This window comes from Lynx rufus, unplaced genomic scaffold, assembly GCF_022079265.1.
Source record: "Lynx rufus isolate CCGP_SWC_20201006 ecotype Redwood Valley unplaced genomic scaffold, mLynRuf1.p SCAF_8, whole genome shotgun sequence".
Classification (NCBI taxonomy): Eukaryota; Metazoa; Chordata; class Mammalia; order Carnivora; family Felidae; genus Lynx; species Lynx rufus.
Window position 1 is genome coordinate 17453052 of NW_025814896.1, and position 18332 is coordinate 17471383.

Here is an 18332-nt window from a genome sequence, read left to right on the forward strand (position 1 = left end):
GGCAGGGGGGTACTATAAGTATGGATACTTATGATGGATTTTTAAGAATTAGATTGAAAACGGGGAAATGCAAGACAGTGATGATAATTAGAGGTGAGTAACATTACAGTTAATGGTTAAGAATAATAGAAGTTGGATATTGGTAAAAGCACGAGGTCTAACAGCAGAGAAGAGTTTTAGGGCCTTAAGGTTATCTTTGGATAATTTCAACAGAAAATTGTAAAGCAAGCAGTTATTCTCAATCTCATGTCAGACAGAATGCTATTTATTAGGTAACACAGTGGCAGAGACAAAAACTCAAGTACTCCTTAAGCTGTGTAGGGGACAGAATAGAAGATGTAAGACAAGAACAAAATGTTCAACGCTAATGAGTGCCTGAGAAGGACATGAGGAGACTAGTAACCTGGATGTTTGAAATCGTGGAGAATGGCCGACTGGAAGGAGCTGCTGTAATTAAGTGTGCATCTAGGGAAGTGGCAGGAACACAGTGCTTTGCAAGTTTGGTTTAGCAACGAGTCAGCTCCTGAGTGCTCTAACGAGGACCACAGAGTGAAGGTGTTTGTGGGGAATGAGACCTGGGCAACCAGCTTGTTCTCTTCCATCTGTGAGTTTTCCACGTGATGGAAAGAAAGGCAGTCAGGAGATAGGCTGGCCTCGGGCTGCGTGGTGAGGACTTGTAGTTCAAAATCATTTCTGCATGGTCAGTAGGGGTGCTTCAAGGTAGGCTCTGGAGGAACAACATCGTGGGTTGAATCCACAGCCCATGACCTCATGAAGGAATGTGTGTGGGTGCCCTTGGGGACACCACAGGACTGTAGGTATTTAACAACTGAACATAAGGGACTTTGGCTTCCTGTTGCCAGGCGTTACCAGAAGGTTTGCTTTGGGAAGATAGATTCACAGCACTGCATAATGGTATTCAGCCTTTTCATGGAAGCATAGTCCCTTTAACCTTGTGAGTCTATCCTTTGTCAAATGAATGCCAGGCTGGCTCTCATTAGCATGTGCCTTTTCCGGGTGTGCCTGATCTTCCTTAGTTATTCCATCTGGGATCTCAGAAAGACAGAGGTGGAGACCTTCTTAGGAATCACCTAGTCCAGTGTTTTTCAACTTGAGGACCTGGGAACCTGGCAAGAAGTGGTAATGCTTGAACTGCTTTTAGTATGTCAAGATGCTTGTGCGATGGTGTGTCTGAGCTTCACAGGTTCAAAAAAATTTCAAGTCTTTTGGGTTAGAGTTTGAGTGGAATCAACCTAGTGAACAAGGTTGGTGATCGCATGCTTCTCAAGAGCCCTGATGGGGGGCGGGTAGCAGTTGTATTTTGCTTTGATTAAGAGAAGTTGGAGGGAGAGGTAATTTTTTTACTTTGGAAATTCTATTTCTGTAGTAGACAAGCCTTTGAAAATGTGAGGGTCCAGGGAGAAGTATACTCATAGTAGAGGTCAAGAACCACTTGTCTAGTCCTTTCAGTAACCTGCCCCACTCCATTTTATTGATGATGAAATGTGTGCCGAGAAAGAAATGAGACAAGGTGACATAACCCACGTTTTAGGAAACAGAAACAGCAGGATCTGGCAGCTCTGAGACTAATATTTCAAGGGAAGATGAGGGAAACACATATGGAGACCTGGAAGCCACTTTCATGGCTGAAGAGTGGACGTTTATTGAGGACCTACTGTGTGCCAGGTGCTGTTCTAGGAGATTCACACACATCCTCTCATTTAATTCTCTGTGATCCTGTGAGTTAGGGATTAATACCCAAGAGATTCAGATGAGGAAAGCAGGGTCCAGGGACTTGAAGGGATTTGCCCAAGGTTATTTACCAAGCAAATAAAGGAGCCTGGGGTTCAGAGCGAAGGTATTGTGGCCCCGCAGTCGACTCCACCCTGCCTTGGAGAATGTGCTTCTTCCCATTTGGGCTGATTTAGGGACATGTGAAGAGGATGGTCTTCCTCAGAAAGAGAAACCACACACAGTGCTTTAAATGCCTCTGACTTGTTTCAGCATACCCCAGAAGCAGTACAGGCCTGGATCTCTGTAAATATTGGATTCGTTGATTTGATGTATTGGATTGTCTGTCCAAGGAGCTCTTCTGTGGAAGAGAGACTTTCATTGTTCCATAGGGCTCTGAATTCACTTAGAGCAGGTGGGAAAGTCCTAGAAAGGAGGCTGGTGGTGATTTAAGAGGAGGTGGGACTTTCTGTTAATTAGAAGAATGGACTTCTTTCACTTAATAAGTTCTGCTGACTCAATAAAAGGTGGAGCCATCTTGGCTGTGACAAGTCCCTCTGTGTTCTGAACTGATGATGGCAACCTCCTTTGTCTCTTGCCCCAAGCCATTGCTTCCAAAGCCTACACATCCCTAAGGCGAACTTGGTAGGTCCAGGGAGGGGCTAGAGGGGATGTGCCACCTGGATCTGGTCCTTCCAACATCTAGCAATTCACCCAGCAGTGGCTGCTAAGAGACACTGATAGCTATGGCATCTGGCTCTAAATCCCCATTCAGTGTTTTAGTGGCCAGGCCTGGACCCCCTTATTCTAGGACAGCATTGTATGTGTACTGAATGCTGTGCTGGTATCTTCCACATGACCCTCTCAGTCCATGCTCTGCCCCTTGCACCCTGCTTACTGTCTTGGAAGGCTCACCTGGAGGGACCTCACTAGTGCCCTTTGACTTCTGTATGGCCCGAGATTGGAGGGAGGGAGAGAGGACAGCATGGTCTAGGTACTTATTCCCTGGACGTCTCCCTGTGCCCTTGCTTGAGGCCAAGCCATGTGGCTGGACTGAAGGTCACTGCTCCTCTAGAAGGAGCCTCTCATCACTGTTTTCTGTTTGCTCTTGCTTGATTACAGTAACTGCTCCCTCCCTGTGATCTCTGCTGTCCTGAGGGGTGGAGACAGCCTGGCTGCACTTGCACACGTTCTTCCCTGTCTGCCCCTTTATAAATAGTCTCTTCGTTTAGCTCTCATGTATTCTCCTTGTTGAACATGCCAAGTGTGACCCTGATTGAGACCTGTGCATTCTTTAGTTTGATCTTCATAAAAACTGGAGGAGATAAACATATTATTATCGTCACCCTCCTTTAAAAATTTTTTTTAACGTTTATTTATTTTTTGAGAGACAGAGCATGAGCTGGGGAGGGGACAGAAGGGGGGGGAAGTCACAGATTCTGAAGCAGGCTCCAGGCTCCGAGCTGTCAGCACAGAGCCCAACACGGGGCTCAAACTCATGAACCATGAGATCATGACCTGAGCTGAAGTCGGATGCTTAACTGACTGAGCCACCCAGGTGCCCCCATCACCCTCCTTTTTAAGTGAGAAAGCTCAAGCATAGAATGACCCAGTCACTTTCCCTGGAGTCACGTTGTCTGTAAGGGTTAGACACAGAAGTGGCATCCAAGCAGTCCTTTTTTTTTTTTTTTTTTTTTTTTTTTGCCATTACATAAGGATGCCCAGTTCCAGCAGTTCTTTTCCAAGCAGGCCTAAGACACAGGGGAAGAAGAGGAAAAAACAGGTTATATAATGTTTTTGGAGCCTGTCCCCAGACCTGTGTCCTCATCTTGACTCTCCAGGGGTCACTGCTGCAGCAGGTAGGAACAGTCTAGCCACAGGGCTCTCAGAGCTCCTAAGGGACATGGTAAGGGAGCCTTGCAGAGTGATTTCCAAGATCCCTGAGCTGTTAACCTCTTGAGTTAAATTAAAACTTTATTGCTTTTGAGTTTGAGCTCAATAAAATGTTTTAGTTTTACCCTAGCTTTATACTAAACGAGAGTGGTACCTCTTGTACCCCCTAGAGGCTGAGAGAGGTGGGGCAGTTACTGTGGTTATCTTGACTTTGCAAGGTTAGTTAGCACCGCAGACTTGGGGACACCTGCTAAGGATGGGGAAAGCTCTAGTCCCTCCCTGTGTATGCCTTTTGTGCTTTGGAAGCATTTGCCCCAAGCCTGACATCTGCTTCTGCGATGCATTTTGCTGAGCTCTCCTCAGAGGGGGCGGTCACCACAAGGTGTTTCATTAGGTGTCTCAAAAAGCCTCATAACCGCAGCCTGGCTCACCTCTCCCCTGTGGAGCTGCTTTCTGCATGAGGCAGGGGAGGGTGGATGGTTCAGACATAATTTGCATTGGCAGCAGGAATGTTATTTTTGCATTATAAAGCACGATGGGTGACCTTATCAGAAATGGGAGAAGGGAGCAGGCAGCAAGCAGGTCTGTGGCTCCTTGTGACATGTGGGGGTTAGTGTGCCATGGGGGTGGTGGGAGGGTGTTAAATCCCTTAGCAGCCTGGCCCCATCTGCTCAGCTCCTGTGCCGACCCCAAATAGGTCTGTCTGTGTATAGATATCTCCTGCACGCAGCAGGCGTGGCTGTCTCGTGACCAGGGGTGACGACTTTGGTCTTTATGAGCACCCCAGGATTGAACCTGAGCTCTGGCCCAGCTGGAGCTTTGGTTCTTCTTCTGCCCAGGTCTCCCCTGTCCTCATTTCCCAGAGGCTAGACTGGCCCTGATTTCCTGAGGGGTTGTGACATAACGTAGCTTGCCTTTGAGCACATGCTCTGTCTGGAGTTGTCCATTCCCCAGACTAGACCGCAGAGCTCTGCTTACACTTGCCATGGGTTCCTGTAGCCAGCCCACAACCTGGAAGCGTTCTGACGTGCTCTTCACTCAGGCTTTGGTCCATCCGTGTGCAGCAGGTGGACGTACACAGCACTCACTGCACAGGCTCTTGATTGTCAATAGGATAGTCTGGGATTATAGTTTTTAAAGTAATTTAGTGGTTATTCAGCAAGAAGCCCAAGTCAGACTTCTTACAGGCCACATTGTCTGTCTCTCTCGCTTACACACACACACACGCTTTGGTTTATGATAGGAAATAAGATTTATATAAAATCATGAACCATCAGACATCCTTGGACAGTCAAATAATACAGTCCCCCGTTTTTCAGATGAAACAACTGAGACCCAGAGGAGGAGTAAACTTGGCCAGTGCCACACAAGTTAGCTCTTTGTACTTTCCCCAGACTGAACCTCGTTCTGCTAAAGTTATCATACGGGGAAAAGAAACCAAACAGAAACAACTCGTGACTTGGAATGAGGTACTTGTTTGACTGCTATGATGATCTTGAGAATCTTCACACGCTCAGGCAAGGGAGAGGGTGGGCTCCTTGCAGAGCAGTGTCCAGGCCCGTTGTCCTTAAAGGCAGCACCTCTCCTTTGTGGGGCCACTCCCCTCCTCACCTCACCTACATAGTAATGGGGGTTGGCAGTTTATTTATTTATATATTTTTTATTTCTTAAGTTTTTATTTTAATTCCAGTTAACATACAGTATCATATTTCAGGTGTACAATATAGTGATTCAGCATCACTCAGTGCTCATCACAACAGGTGTACTCCTTAATCCCCATCACCTATTTAACCCATCCGGGGGTTGACAGTTGAATGTGATGGTCTAAGGTCAGGCAGAACACCAGCTTTTCTCAGAAGGCTGTATCTCAGAGACCCCAAGCTCAACACTTGGACGCATTCCTAGCAAGTATGGAGAGAAAGTGCCTGGCCAGTGAGGCTGAATGGAGAGGCATGGGTGGGCAGGCAGGGAGTAGAGAGCTTGTCAAATCCCAGTAATCCTACCTCCTAACGCAGGTCTGAGCCCAAATAGGGGCTCATACTGATGGATGGGTGGATGGATGGATGGATGGATGGGTGAATGCCAGAAAAGTATAAGAAGTCAGAGGAGTCATCTTGTTGAAAGAACCTCAAATTCAGGTGGTCAGGTGGGGGGACACTGTGGTGGCAGGAGCACTGGCATCAGGCTGATCTCTGAAGATGAGTTTATAAGACTTGTCACTTTTCTCTTACTTTTTGAATTTTACAGACTTCCTACCAGGAATCTATGTTGTTTTTCATCACAAAAAAAATTTAAAAACACTATTGCTGCTAGTGTTTTCCCTATCGTTCCTGCTACTGTAGCTGCCAAAGATATTTTGTAAGTTTTTTATGAAAGTGAAGTGAAATCATGAAGTTAAAGTGCCTAGCACAGTGCCTGGTACACAGTTGGCATTCAGAAAAAGCTCCCCGCCCCCTCAAGCTCATCTGCATAAATGCTGTTCCCAGTATGTATATTTAACTTGACTGTTGAGTTTTGAAGTTCAGTGTTTTTCCTCATTATCTTCTATTGTTCTGACAAACTTCATTCAGGTTCTTGATCTTGCAGTTTTCTTGGCTGGGTTTCTAAGATTTCATATGCACACACACTTGCTCACATTTATTTTTTCCTGGCCAATTACAGAATTTTCTTCCTAAGGAAGGAGATGTACTCTCTGAGGTCATCGTAATGTGATGATGTGTGGCCAAGTTTTCACCCCTTCCTTCACACTGATAAGAATGTGGTGCAGAGGTGGCTTTAGTCCAATGCAGGAGCCCCACAGGCTCGCTCCCCTCCTGGTCACCATGAGCGTGGTCCCTTTTTCTGTACGTCTCAGGGAACTCTGTGCCCTCAGTCCATTCCTTTCCCCCAATAAGTACCTGTTACACCTGCCATGTTATTTATACTTCTGCTCTTTGGATTCTGGCCAGCAGAGGTTGTCACCCTTGCCAGTTTTCTTTGGAGACGTGACAACTTTTGAGATGCTACCATCTGCCACATTCACCTGAATCACTTCCAATTCAGGAGTTTCTGCTTCCAAAAAGAAGTAATTCCTTGGGTTGATTTCTGACAGGTCCGACTTGCGGCAGCTGCTTGAGCAGAGGCAGTGGTGGGAGCGGCCAGTCCTCGGGGGTAGGAAGAGTGGAGTTTCTGTGGTTGCTGCAGAGTCGTGCTAATATTGTGATTCCGTCAGCACACGAAGGTGGTTTGTCGTGCTCATGATGTGCCCTGTGTAATTGCTTATTTACCTCCCGCCTGTGATTGCCTATTGGAAGCTATCAATAGCTGCAGCTTATTTCCCAGATCTCTTTAGGGAACCAAAGTCCATCTCATACCGGGAGGAATCCTCTAACTGTGGAGTTTCTAAGCCGAAGTTCCTTTGGAAAGAATGTAATCCACATGCTTACTTGGCAAGTGGAGAATTTGTGATCTAGGAAGTGAGTTAGCTTCTCCAAGGTCACACGAGGCCTGATGAGATATGGCTTTCCTAACCTTGGCCTTGCAGAGTCTGGCTGCCTGGCTGTCTGCTAGGAGCAGCCCGTGTTTTGCAGGCACTGGACCCTTCCCTATTTATGTGTCTTCTGGAGTTTTGAAAACGTTCTCAGTGCTTTCGCTGCAGAAGGCAGTTCCAGCATGCGGGGGCACCTGTGCATCCGTGTCTGGCTGCCTCTCGTGAGACCAGGCTGCTGTCGCACAATACGGGAGTGTTCTGATGCAGGGGATTTTTCTAAGAGTGGGCCTTGTTGCAGCAGTGAGTGGTGCCAAATCTTAGATATGGAGCTGAGCTAGAATTAAAAAGTAAAACTCACCGTCTTAACAAACAAATGATTGCAACAAACATGGCTTCTGTAACGTGCTGAGACCTCGGTGTGGTGCTGCTGGTGAAGTGGGGAACAGGGTGGGATGCCGGGCCATGTAGCCGCTTTGAATGCGGAGGTGGGAGGCCTTTGGGCTAAATTACGGTGTTTTAAAGAGGGTGGCAAACTTTTGCTTGAGCCAGATTAAAGCTTTTAGTTTTTCTTTCCCAGAGTCCTAAGTATTTAATGAGCTCTGAACTAGGCGTACTTCAAAGTAGCTACACATACATGCTCTCTCATAATACTTACGCAAGCTTAGGAGCTAGATTCTCTTACACAGAGTCCAGAAAGCCGAGAAGCTGTTAAAATGGAAAGCGTTGTTTGTTTGTTGTTTTAAGTTTAGCACTAAGTTCTTCTGGCTGCCAGATCTGACCCAAACTGATGTTGAAGCTGTTTATAGTTTTTATTTATCTCCCCTTGTGTGAGTTTTCATGGGCTTCCTTGGGGAAATATTTATATGTTGAGCAAAGGATGTTGCTCCCAACCCCCAGATCCCACCAGGGATGTTACATGTGCCCATACTATCTTTCTAAAAATCTGAGCCATTCTGAATTCTAAAGTAGATCTTGTCCTGGAAGTTTTGGATCAGGGATGTGGGTATAGATGACATCTGCATTGTAAAGTAAGGGAAACAGAGCCTCAGGGAGGCTGAGTCACTTGATTGAGGACACTCAGCTCATGAATGGTGTACTAGGTACAGGCAGTATAGATTTTGAGGGGGCTGTGACTCACCAGAGGGGAGGTTGTCCTCTGAACAGGGGGCAGGCCCCCAGATGGTGAGGTGAGATGTCTACTTTGTGGTAGGCTCCAGGTAGAAGTGGGATTTGGCGGGGGGTGGGGGGGGGTACAGTATACTTCCCATGGAAAGAGGACTTGTCGAGCTTAGCAGGCTGTTAGTAGCCTTGGCAAACAGCTTAAAGTTGAGGATCCAGAAGCCAAGGGCAAGCAGACCCAGGTCAAAAGGCTTGGAGTGAAGCAGCACAGATATCTCCATGGCCATTAATGAGAACGGCAGGAGCTCTGTGGACAGGAACATCTGGGGACCCCCCCTCAAACGTTGGAGTACTGGGCTCCAATTAGCAACTCCTGCTGGGAGCATGCACTTTGAGCAGTGGATGGGCAGATTCCACAGACCAGTGCTGACTGGGCAGCAAAAGCTGGGACTGAAACCCATGGTTAGATGTTGAATTGTCACCCCTCCCCCAGAAGAAAGAGAAACACATTCAAGTCTTAGTCCTTGTACCTGAGGATGTGACCTTAGTTGGAAATAGGGTCATTGCAGATGTAATTGGCTGAGTCATATTGGAGTAGGTGGACCTCTAATCCAGTATGATTGGTGTCCTTTTACAAAGGTGACCCTGAGAAGCCACAGACAGAGAGGGAGAATACAATGTGACCACGGAGGAGAGGAGTGGATTTCTGCAGCTGGGAGTCAGGGAGTGCCAAGGATTGCTGGCAAAATCCCCAGGAGCTTGGATGAGGGGAGGCACGATTGTCCCCTACAGGTTTCAGAGGGACCATGTCCTTGCTGACACTTTGATTTTAGACTTCAGCTCTTTGAACTCTGAGACAATTAATCTCTGTCATTGCCAGCCACCCAGTGTGTGGTGCTTGGTTATGGCCGTCCTAGGAAACTGATACGCCTGTCTACATCACCTGCCCTGGTGCTCCACCAGGGCTGACTTTTGGACCACCTGGTGCCCGACTGCACCCCAGTTTAACCTCATTTAAATCTATAGGGATGGGAGGAGTGCCTGGGTCGTTCAGTCAGTTAAGTGTCTGATTTCAGCTCCAGTCATGATCTCACGGTTTGTGGGTTTGAGCCCCACGTGGGGCTCTGAGCTGATAGCAAGGAGGCTGCTTCAGATCCTTTGTCTCCCTCTTTCTCTACCCCTCCCCCACTTTCTCCTGTGTGTATGTGTGTGTGTGTGTGTGTGTATGTGCGCTCTCCCAAAAATAGCATTAGAAATATAAACCCTGTGAGGGCGGGACCCAGGCATTAGGGTTTTTAGAGCTCCCCAGTGGGCTTCAAAATGTAGCTGCATTTAAGAACCACAGCCTAAAGGGCCTGCTCCTTAAGGCTCCTGGGTGGAGTGTCCATGTCTCTGGAGTGATTGAGCACAAGGGGCTCTGAGCTGGGCTTCCCCCTCAGGACAGTGTCACACCTGTCCCAGGATTTCCTGGGTCATTCTCCTTAATCCTGCCTTTTCTTATCTCTTCCCAGCTTTTCTGCCAGCAGGGTTCAGGGAAAGAGCTACTTTCCTTTATAAGTAACACATTGAGAACAGTGGTTGGCGCACAGTAAGTCCTTTCTAAGAGTTTTCTGTTGTGATTTCTCAAGCTGACTTTATAAAATCCTTTCTCTCTTAATCCTCACTTCCTAGAGGGTGACCCCAGGGTGGTAAGATTTTATTGTCCTGGCTCAAAGGACCTTGTTTCTCATTATGCTTTCTTTTAATTAGAGTCCCCTTTCCCCCCCAATTTGCCTGAGAGCTAGATCATGTGAAGGGCACCTTTTTTTTCTTTTCTTTTCTTTTCTTTTCTTTTCTTTTCTTTTCTTTTCTTTTCTTTTCTTTTCTTTTCTTTTCTTTCTCCTTCTTTCTCTTTCTTTCTCTTTCTCTTTCTTTCTTTCTTTCTTTCTTTCTTTCTTTCTTTCTTTCTTTCTTTCTACACAGAGTAAGTATGGTTGAGCTTCAGAGTGACATTGAGTTGGCTTTTCACTCCCAAGATGAGGCAGAACCATGGAGAGATTCATGCCTGTAGCAGTAAGGACTGATGGGGTCAGGGAGACTGTGTGGAACACAATCCCTCAGCCAGCATGCAGGAGGAGGCCACCTTCCAGTGCCCACTGGAGCCCAGGGGACAGTCACACCTCATCCTGGCCTCAGGAGGGAGAGACAGATGCTAAAGTAGCCAGTGCTGTGCAGCGTGACACAGGATAGGCTAGTCCAGTGACCTAGGCCAATCTGGGGGCCAGAGATGCGGGAGCCACAAGTGCTGTCTGTTCAGCCCAAAGGATGTAGCTTTAGCTTCCCCAAAAGCAGGGCCTCCCCAAAGGAGCCTTGAAAGGATGAGAGGAAGCAGATGCCAGGTAGGCAGCTGACATTGGCCACCATGTTGGGCACTGGTGAAGAAGTGGGAAAGAAACGTTGGTGCTCATTTGTGTCGGACCTTGAATTTCCTTGCCAGAGGGGTCAGTGTCCTGTGCAGAGCAGTGGGCAGTTACCACGTGTTCACAATCAGAGAAGGGACGTGATCAATTTTTGCCATTGGTTCCAGCCCAGCTCTTCACACGATGATGACAGGCCCATGGATCTTCAAGGTCATGTTGCAGACCCTTTGATCCAGCCACCCATACGATGCAGGAATCCTGAGCTGGGCCCCTGGTCTTTAGGGTGTTTGATCTCAGGGAAGATATCCATCCTCCTGTCATGGGCCCAGTTTCACAGACCTCCATCCCAGCCTGGCTAGCTCAGTCTGGGCTCCCTAATTAAAAGGATATGGAGAGGGGCAAGAACTCATAACACCGGCAACCAACTGGCTTTTTATTTGTGGTCTCATTTCATCAAACACTTTAAAGTTTGTTTGCTTGTTTGTTTATTTAGGGGGAGAAAGCATGAGCAAGGGAGGGGCAGAGAGAGAGGGAGAGAGATAATCTCAAGCAGGCTCTGTACTGTCAGTGTAGAGCCTGACGTGGGGCTCACACTCATGGACCACGAGATCGTGACCTGAGCTGAAACCAAGAGTCGGAAGCTTGACTGACTGAGCCACCCAGGTGCCCCTTTCATCAGACACTTTATTTAATTTTTTATTATTTTTAATATTTTATTTATTTTTGAGAGCGAGAGAGACAGAGTGTGAGTGGGGGAGGGGCAGAGAGAGAGAGGGAGACACAGAATCCGAAACAGGCTCCAGGTTCCAAGCTGTCAGCACAGAGCCTGACGCGGGGCTCGAACCCACAAACTGTGAGATCATGACCTGAGCCACAGTTGGATGCTCAACCAACTGAGCCACCCAGGCACCCCTTTCATCTAACACTTTATGTTTGTTTTTTTTTTTTTAATATTTTTATTTATTTTTGAGACCGAGAGAGACAGAGCACGAGCAAGGGAAGGGCAGAGAGAGAGGGAGACACAGAATCTGAAGCAGGTTCCAGGCTCTGGGCTGTCCACAGAGCCCGACGCGGGGCTCGAACTCACACACCACAAGATCATGATGTGAGCCGAAGTCAGACGCTCAACCGACTGAGCCACCCAGGCGCCCCTCATCTAACACTTTAAATGAGAGCCTAGTACTCTCAAGTTGTTACCTCACTTGGAAAATGTTTTTATACTTCTCTGGGAAGGTAGACATATCATCTCTCCAGGTTACAAATGAGACCAAGAGTCACCCTTGACTCCTTCCATCCCTCCGCCCTCAATTATGTTCAGTTTTCCTCTTAAATATTCCTTAAATCTGTTCTCTCTTTGGCCACCAGCGTGCTGCTGTGTCTCTTTTTGGTATGCTTACTTCTTTCTGTACATGGCAACTGGAGAGAACCTTTTCTATTGCTCTGAAGTCCAGATTTCCTCAGCATGTTACAGATCCCCAGGTCCCCTCAACCCTGCCCCCGGCACATCCTCAACTGGACATGCTCATCCTCAACCTCCATTGAGTCTTTCTTTCAGGGCTAAGTGTGTTCCGTTACCTCATTAGCTGATATTAGTTGTTCTCCTCTTTCTGCCTGGTACTTCCATACCTCTGTCTCATTCTTTCACTCTCAACTCAAATGTTTCTTCCTTGGGGTCAGGCCCTGTCAGGTGATCCTACAGTCTTCCATTGTGGCACATGCAACAATTTGTAACTGTACATTTATTGCAATGGTTACTGATGAAGACTTAGGTCCTGTCCCCTCCCCCACCATGCCACTTTCCTGATGCTCATGTTCTAGTGCATAGTACAGTGCCTGGTACACAGTTGGAATTGAGTAACTATTTGTTGACTACATTAACAGCTGTTGAAGGCAGTGAGGCTCTGTGATATTAAGTAACTTGTCCAAGCTCATGCAGCTCGCATGTGACAAAGCCGGGACTAAAATCCAGCCGGGTCTCTCCCAAGCCCCATGTCTTTTTTGCTACCCCACCTGGTGTGACTTCTGAGTGTGTCTTCGGTCTCAAATCCTGGCCTCGAAAGAGGGATTAAATGTCACTTTTTCCAGAAGCCTGGGGTCTGCCGTGGTCGTGGTGACCTGGAGGCTTCCTCATTGAAGATCTTCATTCTGCTGTATCCTAACCTTTTAGCTGTTAGAGATTGATGTCGAGGATTTGCTGACTTATTGACAAGGATGTCAGTGTAAAGAGCCACATTACTCCAACTCCTTTAGAAAGTGATTTTTAAAAGACAGGATACTTGGGTCATTCAAGGGAAAATGTCTTCAACAAAGACATTTAGTCTGTTGTGTTCTGACCTGAGTTTGTCTTCTGGAGGCAATCCCTCCGAGTCAGGAGGCATGAAAGAGAATCATCTGTCTCTCCAGATGAAGTGTGAAGATAGGGATGAAGGGTGGATCCTCACAGTTCATTCTGTTGCTTAACATATTAATTGACCTCTTGTTGCCAGGCACTGTAATAGGCTCTGAGGATCCAGCTGCGGATGACCTTATGGTCTCTGAATAAATAAATCATGCAAATTGAATGGTCATGTTATGAAGAAGATAAATCACTTGCGCTGATATGTATGAGCTGTCTGAACAGTCTAGACGGTCTAGACCCCATTGGGGCTGGTGGAGCCGGGTCCTGGAGTGTGTGTGTTCCCCAGTCTTGGTGGCAGCCAGGGGCTCTTGATCAGCATGGAGAAGGGAGTTGACAGCTCCAGAGGGGTGGGTGAGGGCAGGTGTCATGATAGGATAGCAAGCCTTCAAGGTGTGGCTCAGGGTGGCAGGGCCCAGACACTTGCTTTGCCAACTGAATACAGTGTGCATATCAGAACCAGGTGAGGGAACTGCAGGTGTCCCAGATGGTAGGCAGGTGGTGGGCACACTCACAGCGGGGGCCTGGGAGAGGTCCTCTGGATGTGCCTCCGTGAGCTCCACTCTGTGACAGTCTGCAGAATGAAGGACCTGAATCTTGGCTGTCGCCTCCCCCCTGTATGCCTGCTGTGTCCTGACATTGGGTCTTGGTCTCCTTCATCTGTGGTGTGGATGGCGGAGAAAGGGTGGTGACTGTTCACCCTCAAGAATGCCTGTCATTATAGAAGCTACAGGTGCTGTGGGTAATTCTGACTTCAGACTGCCTGGAGTCCCATCCCAACTCTCATACATCTGTGCTGAATGTCCTAGGGTGAGTTCCTTAGTCTTTCTATGCCTCTGTTTCTTTATTTTTTTATTTTCTTAATGTTTTTATTTATCTTAGAGAGAGAGAGAGAGAGAGTACTAGTGAGAGAGTACTAGTGAAGGATGGCAAAGAGAGAGGGAGATACAGGATCTGAAGCAGGCCCCAAGCTCCAGGCTCCCAGCTGTCAGCACAGAGCCCAGTGTGGGGCTCGAACTCACAAACTGTGAGATGACAACCTGACCCAATGTCGGACGCTTAACCGACTGAGCCACCCAGGCGCCCCTCTGTTTATTTTTAACATGAGGATGATAACACTTAATTCTCAATGCTTAATTCGTGAGGATTAAATAAGAATGTACATAAAATGCCTGGCACGGTGCCACCTGCGTAGCAAGTGCTCAGTAAACAGTAGCCATTTTCATATAATTCTTTGCTAGATATTTTACTTACAAAGTAAGCCTATTAAAAATGAAAATTTAAAAATTGGCAAGAAAATTGTCCCAGTTTTATGGGTGAGAAGTCTATGAATAAAGTGTCTAAATTAGTGCCAGGAGCTACGTGGCCAATTAGGGATTCATACCTGGCTGTTGTGTTCAAAGCTCAGCTCATCACCTTACATTTTTTTTTTTTTTTTTTTTTTTCTGACCTGCAAGCTCCAAAACCAGATTTTGGCCCTTGCCTAGGTCTTAGAGTTCAAGGACCTGGGTTTCCTGAAAGACATGGTCTTTGTTTTCATGTCTCAATGCTTTGCTTGGCTCTGCTTTTCTGTGTTGACAAGGAATCATGGGGAATAGTCTCTAATTTTAGAGGACTTTGCAGGAAATAGAAATGTCCAAGGGATTACCATTTATCCAGCAGCTCGGAGTGCACAAATCAGGTGGAGACACTGAAGTCCCAGCAGCCATTTATAATTGGTTTGGGGAACATGTCTCCTGGGAGATGGGCAATTGAGAGAGACCTAAATCTGCCAGAATATATTGGATGGGGTGTCTGGTGTAGGAATATGCTTGGCCCTACGTGGATGGTGGGCAGAAGAGGGCTCCTTGCCTCTAGGCCTGGGCATCAAGGGTGACTTATTCCTGGCAGGTTTGTGGTGAAGGCTTCTTGGAGTCAAATGATAGAACCAGACAGAGGTGGATGACCCTGAGCTCCCATTATACATCTCAGATGAGAAAATGAGGCTGGGGTGGTGGGGGGCAAGTGGAGAGGCTCGTGTTGTCTGAACCTCTCTTGTGTGTCAGGCACCAAGATCAGCTTTGCCGAATGCCATTTCATGGAAAACTTTACACCCTGAAATCTTCACTGTCTAAAATGCAGGATTCCTCTCCTAAAACACGGATTTTCATTATGCTTTGCCTGACTAAGGAAGAGGGAGAAGTATTTTCTGCTCTTGAATATACACAAATATACTCTATCTCTCTCTGTTTCTGCTTCCTTCTTTGCTCCCTTCTGATTGTTAAGATAGGTTTCAGGGGTGCCAGGGTGGCTTGGTTGGTTGAGTGATTGACTCATGATTTTGGCTCAGGTCATGATCCCAGGGTGGTGGGATTCAGCCCTGCATCGGGGTCTGTACTGAGTGTGGAGTCTGCTTATGATTTTCTGTCTCTCTCCCCTGCCTCCTGAGTGTGTTGTCTCGCCCCTCCTCTGTCTCGCCCCTCCTCTGTCTCGCCCCTCCTCTGTCTCGCCCCTCCTCTGTCTCGCCCCTCCTCTGTCTCGCCCCTCCTCTGTCTCGCCCCTCCTCTGTCTCGCCCCTCCTCTGTCTCGCCCCTCCTCTGTCTCGCCCCTCCTCTGTCTCGCCCCTCCTCTGTCTCGCCCCTCCTCTGTCTCGCCCCTCCTCTCTCTCGCCCCTCCTCTGTCTCGCCCCTCCTCTCTCTCGCCCCTCCTCTGTCTCGCCCCTCCTCTGTCTCGCCCCTCCTCTCTCTCGCCCCTCCTCTCTCTCGCCCCTCCTCTCTCTCGCCCCTCCTCTCTCTCGCCCCTCCTCTCTCTCGCCCCTCCTCTCTCTCGCCCCTCCTCTCTCTCGCCCCTCCTCTCTCTCGCCCCTCCTCTCTCTCGCCCCTCCTCTCTCTCGCCCCTCCTCTCTCTCGCCCCTCCTCTCTCTCGCCCCTCCTCTCTCTCGCCCCTCCTCTCTCTCGCCCCTCCTCTCTCTCGCCCCTCCTCTCTCTCGCCCCTCCTCTCTCTCGCCCCTCCTCTCTCTCGCCCCTCCTCTCTCTCGCCCCTCCTCTCTCTCGCCCCTCCTCTCTCTCGCCCCTCCTCTCTCTCTGAAAAGAAAAAAAAAAAAGCTTGGGAAGTTTCAGGAAATGGTGAAGAAGAAAATGAAAATTACCTATAAAACTAATAACCAGAGACAAATATTGCTAATAATTTGGTATCATTCCTAATTACCTGTTCTCTTTTTTCTTACTTTGTTATCAAAAACAGTATCCTTGTTTAGACCAGTTATAAAAGTAATGTATTCTACAAGGCTTATAGTGAAAAGCAGCAGCCCCTGTCTTCCTCATCCTCCACCTTGATTCTCTCCCCCAGGCAACCAGTTTCACCTCTCTTAGCTGTTGTTTTCTGCTGTGTTCAACACTGCATTTCTAAGTAACATACCAGTGCTGCTAGTCCTTGTTTATTTCATTTGCATATGATTTATTGATTTCTCTGTAAGCTTTCTTAAACTTCCTCTCCACCTCATACATTCACACATCCCAGCATGCTTCCTCACTCCATCTTCCTAGTATGGCATTCACAATTTGGAGGAAAGTCAGTTTTCAGAGTTGGCCTCATTTTAGCCTTATTAATGTTATTTACATCTGGATAAATATTATATTTATATTCCTTTCCTCATTTCTCCTGTCAGTTTAATAACTGCCTTTTAAAATTGATCATTTTTCTTTTAACTCATCACCTGAGTTTTTCTAACTCTCCCCTGAGTTTTTCACTCAACTCATTACATTCAGACTCATTGGGTTATCTGTTGGTTTCATTCTCTCTTCCCTTGTACTTTTGTTCACAGAGCTCTCTAACTTCCTAGTTGAATCTGGCCTGCATAACCTCTGGACCCTGGCTGCAATGGTTGTCCTGGGGTTTCCTGTTCTCTTATTTCCATAGGTCCTAAGAGTTTCTTTGTTTTTTGTTTTTGTTTTGTTTTGTTTTTTGTCATTTACTTCCTTGTTCTATTAGATCACTTCCTTCTTCTAGTAGTTTCTCAAGAAAGGTCATGAAAAGTACAATTTGAAAAATATCTTAGGTGGTTGACAATAATTTTATTCTATATTTACCTTTGATAGTTTGGCTGGGTATAGAATTCTAGTAGCATATAATTTTCCTTTTTTGACATCAATAGAATTCACTAATTTTTGTATATAGTTCTTTAAAAAATTTTTTTTAAGTTTATTTTGATAGAGAAAGAGAGCACGGGGGAGGGGCAGAGAGGGGGGGGGGAGGCGGGGAGAGAGAAAGAATCCCAAGCAGGTTCTGCACTAGCAGCCTTGAGCCGAGTGCTGGGCTCGAACCCATGAACTGCAAAATTATGACCTGAGCCGAAACCAAGAATTGGGCACTTAACCACTGAGCCACCCAGGTGCCCCCGTTTTGGTATATAGTTATATGTGTTTTTTTTTTTAATTTTTTTTTTTCAACGTTTTTATTTTATTTTTGGGACAGAGAGAGACAGAGCATGAACGGGGGAGGGGCAGAGAGAGAGGGAGACATAGAATCGGAAACAGGCTCCAGGCTCCGAGCCATCAGCCCAGAGCCCGACGCGGGGCTCGAACTCCCGGACCGCGAGATCGTGACCTGGCTGAAGTCGGACGCTTAACCGACTGCGCCACCCAGGCGCCCCATAGTTATATGTGTTTTGACAAATGCATGGAATCGTCTAGGTGTTACCCTAGTACATACAGAACAGACCCATACCTTTAAAAATTTTTTTATATTTATTTATTTATTTTTGAGACACAGAGAGAGACTGCACAAGCAGGGGATGGGCAGAGAGAGGAGACACAGAATCCGAAGCAGGCTCCAGGCTCCGAGCTGTCAGCACAGAGCCCGACACGGGCTCGAACTCACAAATCACGAGATCATGACCTGAGCCGAAGTCTGATGCTCAACCGACTGAGCCACCCAGGTGCCCCCAGACCCATACCTTTAAAAAAGTGATGTCATATGGACCCTTTGTAGTCAACCCCTCCCTTCCCTACTTTCTGCTCGTGGCAAACACTGGTATGTTTTCTGTCACCATGGTTTTGCCTTGTGATACAGCATTCTGAAATGTTGTATCAGTGGAATCCTATAGTGTGTAGCCTTTTGAGTCTGACTTCTTTCACAAAATATAATGCATTTGAAAGTCATCCATATTGTGTATATTACTAGTTCATTCTTTTATTGCTGAATGGTATTCCATTTCACGGATTTACCATAATTCATCCATTCATTGCTTGAAGGATATTTGCATTGTTTCTAGGTTTTGGTGACTATGAATACAGCTATTATAAACAGTAGCACATGGATTTTTCTATCAGCGTAAGTTTTTATTTCC

General features: G+C 47.0%; 1 protein-coding gene across 1 annotated transcript in view; it reads left to right on the plus strand.

Annotated features, from left to right (window-relative positions):
• PTPRT (protein tyrosine phosphatase receptor type T) overlaps nt 1–18332 on the plus strand; it is a 787404-nt gene that overhangs the window by 31557 nt on the left and 737515 nt on the right. The window lies entirely within an intron of this gene.